Source organism: Rhinoraja longicauda, chromosome 19 (genome assembly GCF_053455715.1).
Source record: "Rhinoraja longicauda isolate Sanriku21f chromosome 19, sRhiLon1.1, whole genome shotgun sequence".
In the NCBI taxonomy this organism is placed as follows: domain Eukaryota; kingdom Metazoa; phylum Chordata; class Chondrichthyes; order Rajiformes; family Arhynchobatidae; genus Rhinoraja; species Rhinoraja longicauda.
Genome location: NC_135971.1, coordinates 10,508,327 through 10,529,184, shown reverse-complemented (window position 1 = coordinate 10,529,184; position 20,858 = coordinate 10,508,327). Strand labels below are relative to the sequence as shown.

Sequence of the window (20,858 nt, the reverse complement as noted above, 5' to 3'; positions counted from 1 at the left end):
GTCAGGATCGAACCCGGGTCTCTGGCGCTGTGAAGCAGCAACTGTACCGCTGCACCACCCTGTGGAAAGGAATCCTAATGCAGAAGGTAGAGACAAAATGCTGGAGTAACTCAGCAGGTCAGGCAGCATCTCTGGAGAGAATGAATGGGTGACGTTACGGGTCGAGACCATGTAGAGACACTTAAACCGAGAAGAGCTTTTGCACAGTTTTGGTTTTTGTTTATTTATCTGAAAACGAGTTTATTCCAAGCAAAAAAATATCATCCCATTCCCCACCGGAATTCTACAGGGGGACAATAAATGCTGGAATAAGGCAGCAGCCCCGGAAATGAATGGACAGGGAACCTTTCAGGTCGGGACCATTCTTCATCCAGAGATGCTGCCTGTCCACACGAGATACTCCAGAATTATGTGTGTATCTTCGGTATAAACCAGCATCTGCAGATCCTTCCTAAACACCACCCACTCCATCCATGTAACTCCCATTCCAACACTCGGCGCTATATATTTTTTCTCCACAATCGACTGTAAAGTTTACACGGCGGACTTTAGAACCGGGGGAGCCCGGAGCTCAGGACCCGCCGCCCGCGGCTGAACCCGCGGGAAGGGCGATTGTTTCAATCTTTATATTTTCACAAAAGTAATTTCTGTTCCGTTGCCGGACGCGGTTAACGCGTTAAAATGAACGGATCGACAGCTCTGATTCCACTTGCTGTTTATTTCTCTCTTCCCACATTTACATCCCCCCTGGTTTTACTTCCGCGCTCACTGGGGTTTTTTTACGATGCGGAATTTCGGGATGAAATGGGAGCCGTTCAGCGCCGACCTGTTGTCCACCGGGTTTCTGCCCCTGAGCCCCGCTCCTGACGCCGGTCCCGGGACCCGACCCTTTTACACACCCGGAGCGGAACCGGAGCAGATTCTCAGCCACTGGTCTTTACGCCAAAAAGGCCCGAAGAAAGGATAAAGTTTCTCCGTGAATATATTCCCAGTGAAGGTGTGGAGATGGGACTTGGTGCCCGCGTCGTAAAATGAAACTGTCCCGGATTCGTAACTGAGCTAAACTCCCACCATCCCGGGGATGGGACGGGCGGGGAGACGGGATGGAGGGTCGGTATCTGCATCAAACTCGTCATCCCACCGCTCGATGCTCCAGACTCCAGTCTCCGGGGTCAGTGCGACCCATTCCTTCCTCTCCACAGACTCTGCAGCGACTCCCAAGACTCCAGCCCTCACTCCCCGCCACCTCCACCTCCCAGTAATGTCTCCCCGATGTGAATCCCTCCGATCCCAGCACACACGCCCTGTCTGTAAACCTCTTCCCGGTGTCAGGGAGACTCCTCCGGGTCCCGGTCCGTCTCCCCTCTTCCGATCCTCAGACACCTCGAGCTCCGGATCCGCTGTTTCCACATCCAGGGTGACGGAGACTGGGGGGGGGGGAAGCAGAGAATCAGAGAGTCCCCGGGGGTCGGGGGGAGACTCGGGCAGCGCGGCCCCGGGACCGGGGGAGAGGCCGCTCGGCCTCAGGCACAGGTGGGCGGACAACTGAAACCTTGCCCGTTGTTTCACCCACAACCACATCGGGTGGACAACAGACATCTCCCCTGGAGTTTTTAATCCAGAGATGGCGAGGGGAATTTCGTGAGGTGGGGGAGGGTGGACGGGGAGGACGTGCGGAGAGTGAGGAGGATTGCGAGATTGCGGTGGTGAAGGAGAAAGTGGGGGGGGGGGGGGGGGGGAGTGGCTACTGATACATGGAGGCAGATCGGAGCAAGAGGATATTGACGTTAGCGGTAATTTGAGGTTAAAGAGGAGGTAGAGGTACTTGGTGGGGTCGTCATGATCACAGTGAAAGGGGACAGACACGAGGGGCCAGATGACCTGCCCCTGTTTCTTTGAGTGGAGGGAGAGAGAGAGGGGTGGCTTGGAACATGGAAGGAAGCAGAGGCTGAATGATCTGGTGTTGGACAGAATGGGTGGAGACTTGTGGATGTGGGGTTGCTGAAAGTGAGCGGATTCACGGGTGGATTTGATGGGTGTGTGCAACTAACACACTGATCTCATTGTGAACCAATATATGAACTTCACTGAGGGACTTGACAATGTTCCACATGTAAGGCTGGTCCAGAAAGCGAAGGCAGGTGGGATCCAAGACGAGCTGGTGAAATGGACCCATAATTGGCTTCGTGGTTGGAGGTGGAAGGTAGCGGTAGAAGGATGATTTTCTGCTTTTTGTTCGTACTTTTAGTTAAGGGTTCAGTGAGTTAAGGGTTCAGTGAGTTAAAGGTTCAGTGAGTTAAGGGTTCAGTGAGTTAAGGGTTCAGTGCTTTTTAGTAAAGGTACAGTTTAAAGGATTAAGAGGGATTTGATTTAATTTGTGGGTAAGACATGTCAGGTGAGATCGGCCCCGTGGAATGCTCATCCTGCAACATGTGGGAGATCAGGGATATTGTCGGTGTCCCTGATGACTACATGTGCAGGAAGTGTGTCCAGCTGCAGCTCCTGGCAAACCGCATTGAACGGTTGGAGCTGCGGTTGGACTCATTCTGGAGCATCCACGATGCTGAGAAGGTCGTGGATAGCATGTATAGTGAGTTGGCCACACCACAGGTAAAAGATAAGTGGACAGAAGGGAAACGGGTGGCCACTAGCCAGCGTAGCAGTAGGCAGGTAGTGCAGGAGTCCCCTGCGGTCATCTCCCTCCTAAACAGATATGCCATTTTGGATACTGTTGGGGGAGATGGCTCATCAGCGGAAGGCACCAGCAGCCAAGTTCATGGCACCGTGGGTGGCTCTGCGGCAAAAGAGGGGAGAAAAAGAGTGGAAGGGCTATCGTGATAGGGAATTCAATTGTAAGGGGAATAGATAAGCATTTCTGCGGACGCAAACGAGACTCCAGGATGGTATGTTGCCTCCCTGGTGCAAGGGTCAGGGATATCTCTGAGCGGCTGCAGGACATTCTGGAGGGGGAGGGTGAGCAGCCAGTTGTCGTGGTGCACATTGGCACCAACGATTTAGGTAAAAAACGGGATGAGGTCCTACAAGGTGAATTTAGAGAGCTAGGAGAAAAACTTAAAAGTAGGACCTCAAAGGTAATAATCTCTGGATTACTACCAGTGCCACGTGCTAGTCAGAGTAGGAATAGGAGGATATTTCAGATGAATACGTGGCTTGAAAAATGGTGCAAGGGGGAGGGATTCAAATTTTTAGGACATTGGAACCAGTTCTGGGAGAGGTGGGACCAGTACAAACAGGACGGTCTGCACCTGAGCTGGAATGGAACCAATTTCCCAGGGGGAGTGTTTGCTAGTGCTGTCGGGGAGGATTTAAACTAATGTGGCAGGGGGATGGGAGCAGGAGCAGAGAGACAGAGGGGTGTAAAATGAGGGTGGAAGCAACAGGTAGCAAGTTGAAAAGTAAAAGTGGCAGGCAGACAAATCCAGAGCAAAAATCAAAAAGGGCCACTTTTCAACATAATTGTATAAGGGGTAAGAGAGTTGTAAAAACAAGCCTGAAGGCTTTGTGTCTCAATGCAAGGAGTATACGTAATAAGGTGGATGAATTAAATGTGGAGATAGTTATTAATGATTATGATATAGTTGGGATTACGGAGACATGGCTCCAGGGTGACCAAGGCTGGGAGCTCAACATCCAGGGATATTCTATAATCAGGCGGGATAGACAGAAAGGAAAAGGAGGTGGGGTAGCGTTACTGGTTAGAGAGGAGATTAAAGCAGTGGAAAGGAAGGACATTAGCTTGGAGGAAGTGGAATCGATATGGGTAGAGCTACGAAACACTAAGGGGCAGAAAACGCTGGTGGGAGTTGTGTACAAGCCACCTAACAGCAGTAGTGAGGTTGGGGATGGCATCAAGCAGGAAATTAGAAATGCGTGCACTAAAGGTGCAGCAGTTATAATGGGTGACTTCAATCTACATATAGATTGGGTGAACCAAACTGGCAGGGGTGCTGAGGAAGAGGATTTCTTGGAATGTTTGAGTGATGGTTTTCTAAACCAACATGTCGAGGAACCAACGAGAGAACAGGCCATTCTAGACTGGGTATTGAGTAATGAGGAAGGGTTAGTTAGCAGTCTTGTTGTGCGAGGCCCCTTGGGCAAGAGTGATCATAATATGGTAGAGTTCTTCATTAGGATGAAGTCGATACAGAAGCAAGTGTTCTGAACTTAAAGAAAGGTAACTTTGAGGGTATGAGGCATGAATTGTCCAAGATAGACTGGCGATTGATGCTGAAAGGTTTGACGGTGGACATGCAATGGAAGGCATTTAAAGGTCGCATGGATGAACTACAACAAGTGTTCATCCCAGTTTGGCAAAAGAACAAACCAGGAAAGGTAGTGCATCCGTGGCTAACAAGGGAAATCAAGGAAAGTATTAAAACAAAAGATGAAGCATACAGATTAGCCAGAAAAAGTAGCATACCAGAGGACTGGGAGAAATTGGGATTAGGGCGGCACGGTAGCGCAGCGGTAGAGTTGCTTCTTTACAGCGAATGCAGCGCCGGAGACTCAGGTTCGATCCTGACTATGGGTGCTGCACTGTAAGGAGTTTGTACGTTCTCCCCGTGACCTGCGTGGGTTTTCTCCGAGATCTTCGGTTTCCTCCCACACTCCAAAGACGTACAGGTATGTAGGTTAATTGGCTGGGTAAAGGTAAAAATTGTCCCTAGTGGGTGTAGGATAGTGTTAATGTGCGGGGATCGCTGGGCGGCACGGACTTGGTGGGCCGAAAAAGGCCTGTTTCCGGCTGTATATATATGATATGAAATTCAGAGTCCAGCAGAGGAGGACAAAGGGCTTAATTAGGAAAGGGAAAATAGATTATGAGGGAAAACTGGCAAGGAACATAAAAACTGACTGCAAAAGCTTTTATAGATATGTCAAGAGAAAAAGATTAGTTATGACAAATGTAGGACCCTTGCAGTCGGAAATAGCGGGGGACCGGGGGTCTAATGAGATGCAGGAACTGAGGGAAATCCAGGTTAGTCTGGAAGTGGTGTTAGGTAAATTAAATGGATTAAAGGCAGATAAATCCCCAGGGCCAGATAGGCTGCATCCCAGAGTGCTTAAGGAAGTAGCCTCAGAAATAGTGGATGCATTAGTGATAGTTTTTCAAAACTCTTTAGATTCCGGAGGAGTTCCTGAGGACTGGAGTGTAGCTAATGTAACCTCACTTTTTAAAAAGGGAGGGGAGAGAAAACGGGGAATTATAGGCCAGTTAGCCTAACATCGGTAGTGGGGAAAATGCTAGAGTCAGTTATTAAAGATGTGATAGCATCACATTTGGAAAGTGGTGAAATCATCAGACAAAGTCAGCATGGATTTACCAAAGGCAAATCATGTCTGACGAATCTTATAGAATTTTTCGAGGATGTAACTAGTAGAGTGGATAAGGGAGAACCAGTCAATGTGTTATATCTGGACTTTCAGAAGGCCTTTGACAAGGTCCCACATAGGAGATTGGTGTACAAACTTAAAGCCCACGGTATTGAGGGTTCAGTGTTGAGGTGGATAGAAAATTGGTTGGCGGACAAGAAGCAGAGTGTAGGAATAAACGGGTCCTTTTCGGAATGGCAGGCAGTGACTAGTGGGGTACCGCAAGGCTCAGTGCTGGGACCCCAGTTATTTACAGTGTATATCAATGATTTGGACGAGGGAATTGAAAGCAACATCTCTAAGTTTGCGGATGACACGAAGCTGGGTGGCAGTGTTAGCTGCGAGGAGGATGCTAGGAGGCTGCAGAGTGACTTGGATAGATTAGGCGAGTGGGCAAATGCATGCCAAATGCAATATAATGTGGATAAATGTGAGGTTATCCACTTTGGCGGCAAGAACAGGAAAGCAGAGTATTACCTGAATGGTGACCGATTGGGAGAAGGGGAGATGCAACGTGACCTGGGTGTCATGGTGCACCAGTCATTGAAAGCAAGCATGCAGGTGCAGCAGGCAGTGAAGAAAGCGAATGGTATGTTGGCATTCATAGCAAGAGGATTTGAGTTTAGGAGCAGGGAGGTTCTGCTGCAGTTGTACAGGGCCTTGGTGAGACCGCACCTGGAGTATTGTGTGCAGTTTTGGTCTCCTAACCTGAGGAAAGACGTTCTTGCCTTAGAGGGAGTACAGAGAAGGTTCAGCAGATTGATCCCTAGGATGGCGGGACTTTCATATGAGGAAAGACTGGATAGACTGGGCTTGTACTCGATGGAATTTAGAAGACTGAGGGGGGATCTTATAGAAACATTTAAAATTCTTAAGGGTTTGGAGAGGCTAGATGCGGGAAGATTGTTCCCGATGTTGGGGGAGTCCAGAACCAGGGGTCACAGCTTAAGGATAAGGGGGAAGTCTTTTAGGACCGAGATGAGAAAACATTTCTTCACACAGAGAGTGGTGAATCTGTGGAATTCTCTGCCACAGAAGGTAGTTGAGGCCAGTTCATTGGCTATATTTAAGAGGGAGTTAGATGTGGCCCTTTTTGATAAAGGGATCAGGGGGTATGGAGAGAAGGCAGGTACAGGCTACTGAGCTGGATGATCAGCCATGATCATATTGAATGGCGGTGTAGGCTCGAAGGGCCGAATGGCCTACTCCTGCACCTATTTTCTATGTTTCTATGTTTCTATGATTTTTCTGCCTGGAGGTCTGTGACTGGTGGTGTGTATCACAGATCGGTGCTGCAACCTTTGCCGTTTATTTTATATTTTCGTGGCTTGGGTGTGAATGTAGGAGGTGTATATAGTACGTTTGTGGAGAATGGGAAATGTTATGGGTTGCGAGAAAGTCTGTCAAAGTTTGCAACAAGATCTAGGCTGGATCATCGAAACATTATTTTCATGCGGGGATATCAATTTTGGAGAACACAGTTTTCTTCACACAAAGAGTTGTTAAGAGGTATCAATTTTACCTCGCTTGATGATATCAGATGTTTCTCTCAATGCCATGTTGTAGAAAAAGGTGAGATCAAACGTTTCAATTGGCAACGCGTCATCTACCACCAACATTGGTTTGGCTTCATCACTAAACCTGCAAATATTTAACAGCTGGTTATAAACTGAGGATTTGAGCTGTTTTTTAAAAACATATGTTGTTTCAGTCAAAAGCATGTCTTACCTCGTCTTGGACGAGCTACCTCCTGAAATAAATAAAACACCAATGTCAATAGACTGAGATGGATCGTCATTATCCCGACAGCGGGTGTTCCGCCAAATTGCTACAAAAAAACCCACTGATAATTCCCATTTCCAAACTCTTTGCCTGTGCCACACAGACAGGAAGTGGATATTCTGGTAGAGACATCGAACACGGGGGAAAGCATTAGGAATGTTGACGAGAATAGGCGCGATCATGCAACTTACGAGTAAGACTGGGCAGGTTGTGGGATTTTACCTGGAGAAGATGTCACAGAAAATTTGATGGAATATTTTAGGATCAGCGTCGGATTTAAATGGGCGGGGGATGGAAAAATTATCACTACTTGTGGGGGGAGCAAAAATCAAAGCTGAAATTTAAGATCACCTTTTGCTAAATTCCATAAGAAATGCAGCAAAGAGAACGTGGAACTCACGGGACGGCCTGAAGACAATATTGCAGATAAATGTAGGTTGATGTGGGATGAATACATGAGGATTCCTGGAATTTGGGGCATTGTTGTCAGATGTGGTGAGTAGTTGGAACAGACGGAACATTGACCCAGTTCTGAATTACTGGTAAATGCGGCGTTTATTTCAGAAATTATAACCCACCATTTTGTGCCTGTGCACTTTCACTTCGCCAAACTCGCGTAGTTTCAGAAATATCACGCCGTCCTTGTGATCTATCTGTTCCTGTAACTTTGAGAGTTCCTCCTGAATGGACTTTAAATTCTCTTGAATCTCTTGAAGATTTTTCTCCTTTGTTTTTACAAGCTTCTTCTCTTCCTCCCGGATCTCTTCCAGTAAGCACTGCTCTTTCTCAGTGAGAATCTGGCGCAGTTCAGCAAACTGGGATGTGATCTGTGTCTGAAGATTGTGTGACTCTTCCTGTCAGATGAAAATTCAAAATCAATATATTGTGTTCCCTCTTGACATGGAATGTGACATTTGGCTAGTCAATGTCGAGTCCTGCAGTGCAGACCAACATGTCCATGCCGGGCTCTGTACGTATCTACACTAATTCCATTTACATCTATTTAATCCATTGCTTTCATTACCTTGGCAATTCAAGAGCTCGGCTTAATAAGTCTGAAATAGTTGGTGAAAGTAATGTACAAGCACATCATTCCCATTCCCCAGTACAATTCCCTGCAACCTGTTCCATTTCATGTGTCCATTAACCCTCACTGGACAGAACCAGGTCACCAGGACTAGCAGACAGCAGCACCACTTAGAATGACAGACTTCACAGATTCATACAGCAAGGGGTGTTAGATACCGACCAAGACGCCCCATCTGCGCTATTTCCACCAGTCCCGCATTTGGCCCAGATAGTTCTAAAACTTTTCTCTCCAGGAATTTATTCAAAGACGTTTAAACTGCTGTTATGGTACCTGACTCAACTACCTCCTCCGGCAGCTCGTTCCATATACCCACTACGAAAGTTGCTCTTAATGTCCGTATTAACCCTGTTCCCTCTCACCTTAAACCAATGCCCTCGCACTCTCGACGCCCTACTCAGGGTAAAGGACTGAGTATTCACCCGAACATTTCGTTTCATGATATTATACACCTGCAATAGATCATTATTCAGACTCCTGCGCTCCATTTGGTAAAGTCCTTGTCCGCCCAACCTCTCCCAATAGCTCGGGCCTCGACCACTGAGCTCTATACAGGTGTCCACTTATTACACGCAACACAGGGATTGAATCTACACAAAAACCTTAAATCAATAAGACAAACCTCACCTGAACTCCAGAAATGCTCTCTTCCTGTCGCTGCTCCATGTACTCGATGTCTGATTTCTTTTCTGTGAGAGATTCGAAAGATGATTCCACCTGATCCTGGGGTTGGGTTTCAGATCAGAGAATGAACATGTCAGACAATAAAGAATAGATTACACAATGATGTGATCAAAATCTATTTGCTTTTACCTTGTAGAATTCAACAGCTTCATCTACCGGCATGAAGCTGTGAGACTTGTGTTCCCGCCCAGCTGCACAAATCACACAGATCAGTTTCTTGTCCGTTTCACAAAACAGCTTCAGTTCTTCCTGATGTTTCTCGCAGTGAAGTTTACTTTCCTTCTCTGTCCGATTCAGGCTCAGTGTTCGAGCTTTCTCAGCCAGTCTCGCCAGCTCTCTCTTGAAAGCATCCAACGAACTGGCCTCCACTGCCTTCTGAGGCAGAGAATTCCACACCTTCACCACTCTCTGACTGAAAAAGTTCTTCCTCATCTCCGTTCTAAATGGCCCACCCCTTATTCTTAAACTGTGGCCGCTTGTTCTGGACTCCCCCAACATTGGGAACATGTTTCCTGCCTCTAATGTGTCCAATCCCCTAATTATCTTATATGTTTCAATTAGATCCCCCCTCATCCTTCTAAATTCCAGTGTATACAAGCCCAATCGCTCCAGCCTTTCAACATACGACAGTCCCGCCATTCCGGGAATTAACCTAGTGAACCTACGCTGCATGCCCTCCATAGCAAGAATATCCTTCCTCAAATTTGGAGACCAAAACTGCACACAGTACTCCAGGTGCGGTCTCACCAGGGCCCGGTACAACTGTAGAAGGACCTCTTTGCTCCTATACTCAACTCCTCTTGTTATGAAGGCCAACATTCCATTGGCTTTCTTCACTGCCTGCTGTACCTGCATGCTTCCTTTCATTGACTGATGCACTAGGACACCCAGATCTCGTTGAACACCCCCTCCTCCTAACTTGACACCATTCAGATAATAATCTGCCTTTCTATTCTTACTTCCAAAGTGAATAACCTCACACTTATCTACATTAAACTGCATCTGCCATGTATCCGCCCACTCACACAACCTGTCCAAGTCACCCTGCAGCCTTATTGCATCTTCCTCACAATTCACACTACCCCCCAGCTTAGTATCATCTGCAAATTTGCTAATGGTACTTTTAATCCCTTCGTCTAAGTCATATTGGTCGACACGAGCAAGTTGGGACGAAATGATAAATGGCCGGGGCCCGGTGCTAACGAGGGCTCGGGTGTAACTGAGAAGGCGTTGGGCAGTGGAACCCGCCGCCCGCATCTCCATTCCCAGCCCGGGATCAGGATGGACGGAGACCTCTCTCCAGTCTTAGTTTAATCCACAACAGTGCACCCGCCTCTCGTGCGCCAGTCTTCAGGTCAATCTATATTTGGAGACGCGGCACATCGCTTGATAAATTGTGTTATAGGATCCATTAACCTTTATGCCAGAGTATTTAGGTTTGTCCACTCACGAGTGAAAGTGGGGGCCGGTGAACATTCCGCATCGAAAGCATGGGATCGAATTTGTTGAATTTCCAACGCCAGTGCTGGTCATTTTCCATCATATTCCCCTTGTTGGAGTCACAGAGTCATGGAGTGATGCAGCGTGGAAACAGGCCCTTCGGCCCAACTATACTCACCACCTGGCCACTGTTGTGTTCTTAAAAAAGATACAGTGTGTCCGACTGTGTTTTTACGCGTGTTTATTCAACCGCCATCTGCTCCGCCGGGCTCCTCCCTGTCGCCCTCTGATGACCCCCTACCAATAGATCGGTGTACTCTTAAAGGCACATTGCAATAACACCACATCTCCCCTTTCTAGAATCAATCGGTAGACTGCGGTTGATTCACCAGACCTTAGAGGATTATTCTGCTTCTTTAGCTGGAAGGTCGGTTCCTATCTGAACTAAATTAATTCAACATAAGTACATGTATACACATTGTCTTAGTGAAAAGGATTTTACCCTTTTCACTAAATTAGAAAAACATTTTTCTTTAGAAACTCTCTTTTTTTTCCACTTATAGTTCAACCTATCTGGTCTCACCACTTTTCTCCCAAACCTGGTTCTGGGAGTGGATGGCAGTTCTGGAATGTTCTCTTTTGGTGGCTCTGCTGAGCTCTGCTCTGGAATGTTCTCTTTTGGTGGCTCTGCTCTGGAATGCAACCCGGGAGTTGCGCTTTCATACCACCCCCACTCTGGTCCGGCAAGGGTTTCATGGGAATTGGATGGCGACGGTTTCGCCTGACCATCCCGTGAGGTCCTTCGACGATGTAAGAGTGGGGGGGGGGGGGGCAGTGTGGCTGCCGATCACAGCTCCAGCTTCGCCTTGATCCGTGACCCACACTTCTTGTCCGGGAAACAGCCTGTCGAGACTCCGTGCACGATGCCGCAGGTTGCACCATTGTGCATCTCTGATTCTCTTCTCCTTTTCCTTCCACGCAACCACTTAATTGTCGGGAAGAGCAGGATTCAGCAGGGCTGGAAGTGTTGGTACCGTAGTGCGAAGCCTTCTCCCCATAAGGAGTTGGGCTGGGCTGTACCCGTTTTGCAGTGGGGTCGCTCTATATGCAAGTAAAGCGAGGTAGGGATCCGCCGGTTTCTTCAGGAGACCCTTCACTGTCTTGACTGCACGTTCGGCCTCCCCGTTACTCTGAGGATATCTCGGGCTGCTTGTGACATGACGGAAACCATACGACTTTGCAAACGCAGCAAAGGCGGTTCCGGCAAACTGAGACCAATGTCTGTGACCAATGGTCACATTGTCTGTGACCAATGTCCCCGGAATGCCGTGACGTGCAAACATTGATTTGAGGTGGTGGATTACATCTGTCGACTTGGTGGGGCTGAGTGGAGCGATTTCCACGTATCTCGATGCATAATCCACTACCAGCAGGTAGTTCTTGCTTCCCAGCATGAACAAGTCAGCTCCCAGCTTTTGCCATGGTCGCCCTGGGTATTGTGATGGCATCAGCGGCTCTGTGTGGTTCTGTCTCTCTTTGCTGCATGTCCGGCAGTTGAGGACCAATTCGTTCAGCTGCTGACTTAGTCCAGGCCACCACACTGACCGTCGTGCACGCTCTCTACACTTCACCACTCCCTGGTGACCTTCATGTAGTCTGGTCAGCACGTCGTTCCTCATAGTTGAGGGTCTGACTAATCTGTCCCCTTTGAGTAACAGTCCGTCATTTACCGTGAGCAATGCTTGTTCTGCCCAGTACAGCCTGAGTGCCGGTTCACTGTTGCTATTGGTTGGCCATCCTTCCTGGCACAGCTGCATTACGCGTGCGCACACACTGTCCCTTTTTAGCTCCGCTCTCAACTCATCCAGGTAGACAGTGCTTGCCGGCAGGTTCTCTATTATCATGTCCACATAGATGTTTCTATTCTCAAACAACTCCTTTTCGTCAGGCGTTTCCCCCATTTTCACAGGAGCACGCGACAGCGTATCAGCTGTCCACAGACACTTTCCTGGCACATGAGAAATGGAGTAAGAATAGCGCATGAGGCGCATCCGGAAATGTTGAATCCGTGGAGGGAGAGCATCCAGTGCCTGTGACCCCAGCAGACTCAGGAGAGGCTTATGATCCATCTCCATCTGGAAGTGTTTACCGATGAGAAAGTTGCGGAACCTTTCACAAGCCCAGGTCAGGCCCAAGGCCTCTTTCTCCACCTGCGCGTACCTCTGCTCCGTCTGTGTGAGAGATCGCGACACGTAGGCTACCGGTCTCCACTCCTCATCCCATTTTTGGAGAAGTACACTTCCCAGGCCGTAAGATGACGCGTCTGCTGAGACTTTGCATTCACGGTTCGTGTCGTACATGGGTAGTACAGGTGGGGATACCAGTGCATTTTTCAAATCTTGAAACGATCTTGCCTGGTCGATGCCCCACAGCCAGCAGTTCCTCTTTGACAGGAGGTCTCGCAGAGCCTTGTCTCTCTCTGCTAGTTGCGGGATGAATGTCCTCTGCTGGTTAACCATTCCGAGAAAGCTCCTCAGCTCACTCACATTGGTCGGCTCCTCCATCTTCCTTACAGCCTCAGTCTTGCTCAGGTCAGGACTAATGCCACTGGAGGAGAGGACATGACCAACAAAGGTCACCTCTTCCTTCGACAGGTCACATTTGTCAATGTTAAGCGTAATGCCGGACTTTTGGATCCTCGCCAGCACAGTATGCAGACGAGCCTCGTGCTCCTCTCGTGTTTGGCCCCAGACCAGTACATCATCCATGTGGCAGACGATTCCCTCGAGTCCCTCCGTGACCTCTGACACCATCCTATTTTGAAAGTGTTCGGGGGCAGAGGCAATGCCGAAGGGCAGCCGCTTGAAGTAGTAACGACCGAAGGGTGTGATGAATGTTATGTATTTTGCTGAGTCTTCGGTCAGAGGTATTTGCCAAAACCCCGTGTTGACATCCAACTTGCTGAATATTCTGGCTCCAGCCAGCATCCCCAGTGTTTCCTCCACCGATGGCAGGATGTACTTTTCTCGACACACCGACTCGTTTAGGTTAGTGAGATCGACGCATATGCGTACGGCTCCTGTCTTTTTCGGCACCACCACCATGCCTGAACACCAGTCAGTAGGCTCTTCAACCCTGGTGATCACCCCCAGGCCTTCCATGCGGGACAGTTCTCGCTCGACTTTACCCATCAGCGGCAACGGAATCCTTCTGGGTGTCTTCAATGAGAACGGTTGGGCCCCTGGTTTCAGCTTGATGGCATACTGCTGTCGTACCTCCCCGAGACCGCTGCATAGCTCCGGGTAGCTAGTCTTAAGTGTCTCTATGGTGATGCTGTCTAGCCGAACCACAAGCTCCACCTTGCCGATAGCAGGCCCCCCAGCAATGCAGTGTGCAGGTGCCGTGTGACGTACACATCCTCCATCACCCTTTTCTCTCCTTTCACCAGGAACAGCCCAGCGACGCCCACAACTTCTAGTGGGCTCCTCCTGGGTCCCAGCAGTGGCTTCGTTGGTTTACGGAGGGTAGGTGGATCGCTGTCTCTATAGATCTCTTTAAACACGGTGTGGGGTAGGACTGTAACATCGGCGCCGGTTTCAATTTTGAATGACAAGTTTTTATCATTTATGTCGATGTTTACCATCCATGGCTCTCCATCGGCTGTGACGCTGCCTCGGAACATAACATCCTCGTCCTCTTCAACTTCCTGCACGGTTTTGGGTGATCTACACACACGCTTGTAGTGTCCCTTTCTCCCACATAAATGGCATTTCGCATCCTTTGCCGGGCAATCCTGCCTTGGATGGGACGGAGAGCTGCCACATTTATGGCACTGTACACTTTTCCCCCTGCTGTGTTGGGCGCTGTGTGTTTTGAGTTGGTGGCTATAAGCCTGGTGAGGTTTGTTTTTGGCACCTTTACTACTGCTCTTATACACTCTGTCCACAGATTTAGCATCACTTGTCTCTGTCCTGGTGTCACCTCGCAGAGAAGATTGTTGCCGTTTCACCTCCTCACTCTGCCTCGCCATATTGACGGCCTTTTCGAGCGTCTATTCTGCGTCCAGCTGCATACGTTCGGACAGCCGCTTATCCATCAGTCCGACAACAAGCCTGCCGCGTATCAGCTCGTCGTGTAGCACCCCGTAGTTACAGTGCTCTGCCAGCGCATATAACGCAGTGACAAAGGCATCCACTGTTTCATGTTCTCCCTGCCTGCGCATGTTGAACTTGGCACGCTCATAGATTATATTTTTCTTTACTATGAAAAATCGTTGGAAGCCATCGCGCACCCCTATGTACGTTCCGCTTTGTGCTACTGTCAGGTTTAACCCGCGAAGAACATCGTCCGCCTCATCTCCCATGCAATAAATCAGCGTGTTAACTTGATTATCTTCGGAGCTGGCATTCAAGTTACTTGCCAGATGGAACCTTTCGAACCTCCGTATCCATTTGGCCCACTCTTGCGGCTTTGAAAAGTCGAAAGACTCCCGAGGCTGGATGCTAAATGTAGCATTTGGTCCCACCGGGGCTCCCTGTGCGTTGTCGTCTTGCATGTCGCAATCTTCTTTCTCTTTTGCCGTCAACGAGCTCCAAACGATAGTTGTTCGATTCAAAGTACACTTCACGCACCCTACAGGACTTCTGACACCATGTTGTGTTCTTTAAAAAGATACAGTGAGTCCGACTGTGTTTTTACGCGAGTGTTTATTCAACCGCACCTCTGCTCCCCCGGGCTCCTCCCTGTCGCCCTCTCTTGACCCCCTACCAATAGACCTGTGTAGTCTTAAAGGCTCATTGCAATAACACCACAGCCACCTGGTTGCGTCTCTGTTGAAATCGGTGTGGTCTTTGCTCCTCCCACTGACCACCACAGATGGGAAGATCATTGGCCCCCATTGCTCCCATTGACCCCTCTGTCAAATCTCCCGACAGCCCCTATCTATGTTCCCCGGAGAAGCAAACACTCTTCTCTGGTCTTATCCTGAACTTGAACCCCGTCATCTCCAAAACCTTTCCAGCAACTTCCCGAAGCCTCCCGATTCATTCCTTGTGTTTGGTGAAGGGAAATAGACCAGATTCTCCAGTCGGGGTCCTAACCTGTGCTTATCATCCCCCGGGCAGCGTTCACCGAGATTTGTGGAGCTTTGGAGATCCGCTCATCAAACACTCTTCTCCTCAGACGGCCAAACTTTGGGCAGGCGCGCAGTAGGAGCTGGTGGATTTCACCATCGATGTCTGCTTTCGTCTGGGAAGAGGGGCGCCGGCCAGAGGACCCGAGGATCTGCATCATGACGACCATTTTAAAGAAATGGGACAAATGCACCTGCGGCGCAACAGAGGTGGGTCCCCTGCGGTCAACCACAGGGCAAGTAGTTCACGGGTCCCCCTCAACCACCACCTCCCTGTCACTGAAAACCTGCCACTGTTGAAGGTGTAGGAAATGCAGTCGCCAATTTGTAGAAAGGACAACTCAAAAACACAGTTCAAAAGATTAAGGGGTGGTACCGGTAGAGTTGCTGCCTCACAGCGCCAGAGATCTGGGTTCGATCAGGACTACGGGTGTTGTCTGTACAGAGTTTGTACGTTCTCCCCGTGAGCTGCGTGTTCTGTGGTTTCCTCTCACACTCCAAAGAGGTATAGGTTTGTAGGTCAATTGGCTTGGTATAAGTGCAAATTGTCCCTAGTGTGTGTAGGGTAGTGTTAATGTGCGGGGATCGCTGGTCGGTGCGGACTCGGTGGGCCGAGGGGCCTGTTTCCGCGATGTATCTCCAATCTAAACTAAAGCAAACTAAACTGCTGTCTCCCGGTTCAGTAGATTTCAAAAGAATTCAAAAGCAATCTGTACAGTGCAAGTAATTTTGAGTTTATTTCAATTACAGTATTGGAAGAACAATGCACATCATTCAAATAAACGCGATCTTTCAATTAGCTTGTAGTGTGTGTCAATGGTTGTGTACATTTTCCAAAACACTGAAGTAACATGAAATGTATCTATTACATTGAACTAGTCATTGAACGGAGTTAATAATACCGTACCGACTTTTGACCAGATGGGTCCAATGTCATTATATTTTTAAAATATTTTCACAAAAGTAATTTCTGTTCCGTTGCCGGAAGCGGTTAACGCGTTAAAACGAACGGATCGACAGCTCTGAACCAACTTGTTGTTTATTTCACTCTTCCCACATTTACATTCCCCCTGGTTTTATTTCCGCGCTCACTGGGGTCTTTACGACGAGGAATTTGGGGATTAAATGGGAGCCGTTCAGCGCCGACCTGTAGTCCACCGGGTTTCTGCCCCACAGCCCCTGAGCCCCGCTCCTGACGCCGGTCCCGGGACCCGACCCTTTTACACACCCGGAGCGGAACCGGAGCAGATCCTGAGCCACTTGTTTTCACCCCAATAAGGCCCGACGAAAGGATAAAGTTTCTCCGTGTATTTATTCCCAGTGAAGGTGTGGAGATGGGACTTGGTGTCCGCGTCGTAAAATGAAACTGTCCCGGACTCGTAATTGAGATAAACTCCCACCCTCCCGGGGATGGGACGAGCGGGGAGAGGGAGTGGAGGGGAGGTGAATGCATCAAACCTGCCAAACCACCGCTTGATGCTCCAGACTCCAGTCTCCGGGGTCAGTGTGAACGGTCTCTTCCTCTCCACACACTCTGCGGCGACTCCCAGACTCCAGCGCCGACTCCCCGCCACCTCCACCTCCCAGTAATGTCTCCCCGATGTGAATCCCTCCGATCCCAGCACACACGCACTGTCTGTAAACCTCTTCCCGGTGTCAGGGAGACTCCTCCGGGTCTTGGTCCATCTCACCCTCTTCCGATCCTCAGACACCTCGAGCTCCGGACCCGCTGTTTCAACATCCAGGGTGACGGAGACTGGGGGGAGAAGCAGAGAATCAGAGTCCCCGGGGGTCGGGGGGAGACTCGGGCAGCGCGGCCCCGGGAGCGGGGGAGAGGCCGCCCGGCCTCAGGCACAGGCGGGCGAACAACTGAAACCATGCCCGGGGTTGCACCCACAAGAACATTGGGAGGACAACAGACATCTCTGCCGGAATTTTTCTCCCGGTTGGCGAGCGGGATTTCATGGGCATTGGGGAATCGGAGGGGCGGGGCCTTGGGATTCGGGCGTGAATTTCAAGGGGGGGGCGGTGACGAGTGCGGACAATGAAGATGGACGAGAGATTGCGTTTGTCGTTGACAAATGAGATGTATTCACAAGCTCGGGACCTTTCTTCACAAAGAAGCATTCGTTATCCTGCTGGTAGATGGTGGTGGTGGGGTGGGGGAAGGGGAGGGGGCGGGACGATAGTGGGAGGGGGTGGGGCGGGGGAGGCGAGAGGAGAAAGATTGTTCGAAGAGGAGATTGACGCGAGTTGTAATTAGAGGTGGTTAAAGAGGAGGTAGACTTGTGGTGGAGTCGCCATCATCATACTGAACGTGGGCGGACATGAGGGGACAGGTGACCTGCTCCTGTTTTCTTGAGAGGCGGTGAGACACAGGGAGGGGTGCGCCTGTCGGTTGTGTTCAGGAATCTCACATCTCCAGCTGCCTGTGTGAAAGTGAAGTTTCCCAGCAGCTGGGTTTGCTACTGGAATAAAACGCCCATTCCCCCTCAGCCCACAATGCATCAACACGTTACTCAAATGTGTCTGATAAACGAGGAGAAATAAATAACAGAATGAATTGCAGATGGAGGTTTAGTAAAGAGGCAGAATGTGCTGAAGTAATTAACAGAGGCTCAGTCAGCATCTCTGCAAAACATGGATGCGTTTTGTTTCAAAGTTAGGCACAAAATGCTGGAGTAACTCAGCGGGACAGGCTGCATTTCTGGAGACAAGGAACAAGTGACGTTTCGCGTCGAGACCCTTCTTCAGACCGAAGTCAGGGTGAAAACGAGACAAAGGGGATGGAGTTAAAAGGAAATGTAGAATGTAGTTAGCTGGGAGTAGGTAACAACAAAGCAAACAGAGATAAAATGTAATCGGAGACAGTAAGACTGGTCGGAGAACTGCGAAAGGGAGGGACGTAAAAAGAGTGAAAAAAGGGTTACTTGAACTTAGAGAAGTCGATGTTTATACCGTTGGGTTGTAAGCTGCGCAAACGGAATATGAGGTGCTGTTCCTCCAATTTGTGTTGGGCCTCACTCGGATAATGGAGGAGGCCGAGGACAGAAAGGCCAGACTGGGAGTGGGAGGGAGAGTTTAAATGCTGAGCAACCGGGAGATCAGGTCGGTTTAGATAGACTGAGCGGAGGTGTTCAGCGAAACGATCGCCAAGCCCACGATTGGTCTCGCCGATGTACAGGAGTCCATATCTGATACAGCGGCTATGGTAGATGAGGTTGGAGGAGGTGCAAGTGAACCACTGCTTCACCTGAAAAGACTGTCGGGGTATTTGGACGGAGTCGGAGGAGGGAGGTAGAGGGACAGGTGTTGCTCCTCCGGCGCTTGCAGAGGGAAGTACCTGGAGAGGGGGTAGTTTGGGTGGGAAGGGACGAGTCAACCAGGGAGTTGCGAAGGGAATGGTCTGCGGAAAGCGGAAATAGGTGGAGATGGGAAGTTGTGGCCAGTGGTGGGAATCGATCTCCACCAAACGCAAGTGAGAGGCGGTTGCCAGCGAGTGGATTGTTTTGATAGGCCAATTGTTGGATTAATGCCAGAGATGAAAAGTCAAAAGGAGTGAGATAAGGATAGAAGGGGTGAGAATCGTGAAGCCAGAGGGAGGGATATCCGTGGAGGTTGTGGTGGACGGGAGAAATAGATACGAGTCCAGGTGATGTACAGGGAAAAGACGGTGGGGACGCGGGGTCAAGAAGCTGCTGGAGGAGGGGGTGGAGGAGGGAGGGAGAAGGTGTGCATGTGCGTGTGTGTGGGGGGGGGGGGGGCTGAGGGGAGCATAATGTTAGTAAAAAAACAGCGAATTCTACATTCATACCGTCAGTTTCTAAGCTACTCCGCTTAATGGCATCAGATATTTCTCTTAACATTGTGCTAAACATAAAGGGGCGATAGAACCTTTCAAAGGCCGGGGCAGAATCTGTCACTGACAACGATTCGGTATCAACACTCGCACTGCAAATAGTAAACACATGGTTATAAATTGAGCATTTAAATTTTACTTGACAAAGTGGACCCGTTGGGCCCATTCCTCGTAGAGGGGTGACACGGAAGGGGAGAGGGTGTGATTGAGTGAGCCCTGGACCCAAAGCCTTTCCTGTATTGTAGCACCCTCAACACCCCCACTCAATCCCCCTTCCCCCGCCTCCTCCCCCCCACTGACCCACCCCATCCCCCCTACCCACTCCCACTTGCCCCTCCCCTGCCCCCACCCCCACTTTCCCCACCCCTACCCCACTCTCCCCAGCCCTGCCTCCACCCCCATTTCCCCCTCCCCACCCCTATTCCCCCTCCCCCCACTCGCCCCCACCTCCCTCCCCTCCCCTACCCCCACTCTCCCTGCCCGCACCCCACTCTCCCCACACCCCAATCTTCCCTCCTCCCCACCCCCACTCTCCCCACTCCCATTCTTCCCTTCTCCCCACCCTGCCCTCCTCCCCACCCCCACTCTCTTTGCCCGCACCCCACTCTCCCCCACCCCAATCTTCACTTCTCCCCACCCCCACTCTCCCCCCACCCCCACTCTTTCTTCTCCCCACCCCCACCCTTCCCCCTCCCCACCCCCACTCCCCACCCACCCCCACTCTCTCCTCCCCTCCACCCCCTCCCCACTCTCTCCTCCCCCACCCCCTTCTCCCCTCTTCCCCACCCCCACTTTCCCCTGCCGCGCACGGTCCACCCCACACTCTCTTATCCCGACACCCAACCCCCTCACCCCCAACCCACCTGCCCCCACACCCACTGTCCCCTTCCCCACACCCCTCCTCCCCCCAACTCCAACTCTCCCCGACCCCTATCTCCCCCGCTCTCTTCCCCCACCCCTCTCCCTCCTCCCCCACTGTCTCCTTCCCCCCAACCCCACCCCCTCCTACCCCACTGTATCCTTCCCCCCTCCCCCACCCTACCGCCAACCTCCCCTCCACCCATTTGAACCCCCCTCCTTCGGGCCCGGCAACACCGCTTAAAGCTCCTACGTGTGAGGGGGGAGTGGAAAGGGGAGAGGAAGGCATTGAGCACGGCACTGCCGTCAGTCGGGTGTGTGGCGGGTGCGGGGAGGCGACTACACCTCCCGGCGGTCAGTGCGGCCCGATCTGAGGAATGTCCGGCGCGGGGCATGCCGGGACTCGCGTCGATGCTCCCGGAGGGGGGGGGGGGGGGCGGTGAGGCGCTTTAGTTCCGGGGGGGGGGGGGAGCGCATTAGTTAAAGGTCCGGGGAGTGGGGGGGAGCGCATTAGTTAAAGGTCCGGGGGAGGGGCGCATTACTTAAAGGTCCGGGGGGGTGGGGGGAGCGCATTAGTTAAAGGTCCGGGGGGGGGGCATTAGTTTAAGGTCGGGGGGGGGGGG

At 50.6% G+C, this 20,858-nt stretch overlaps 2 pseudogenes; both read right to left on the bottom strand.

The window, feature by feature from the left end:
- Window positions 1-891: 891 nt before the first annotated feature.
- LOC144602824 (E3 ubiquitin-protein ligase TRIM39-like) lies at window positions 892-15,679 on the bottom strand (annotated as a pseudogene).
- A 975-nt stretch (window positions 15,680-16,654) lies between these two features.
- Window positions 16,655-20,858, bottom strand: part of LOC144602823 (E3 ubiquitin-protein ligase TRIM39-like) — a 37,683-nt pseudogene continuing 33,479 nt past the window's right edge.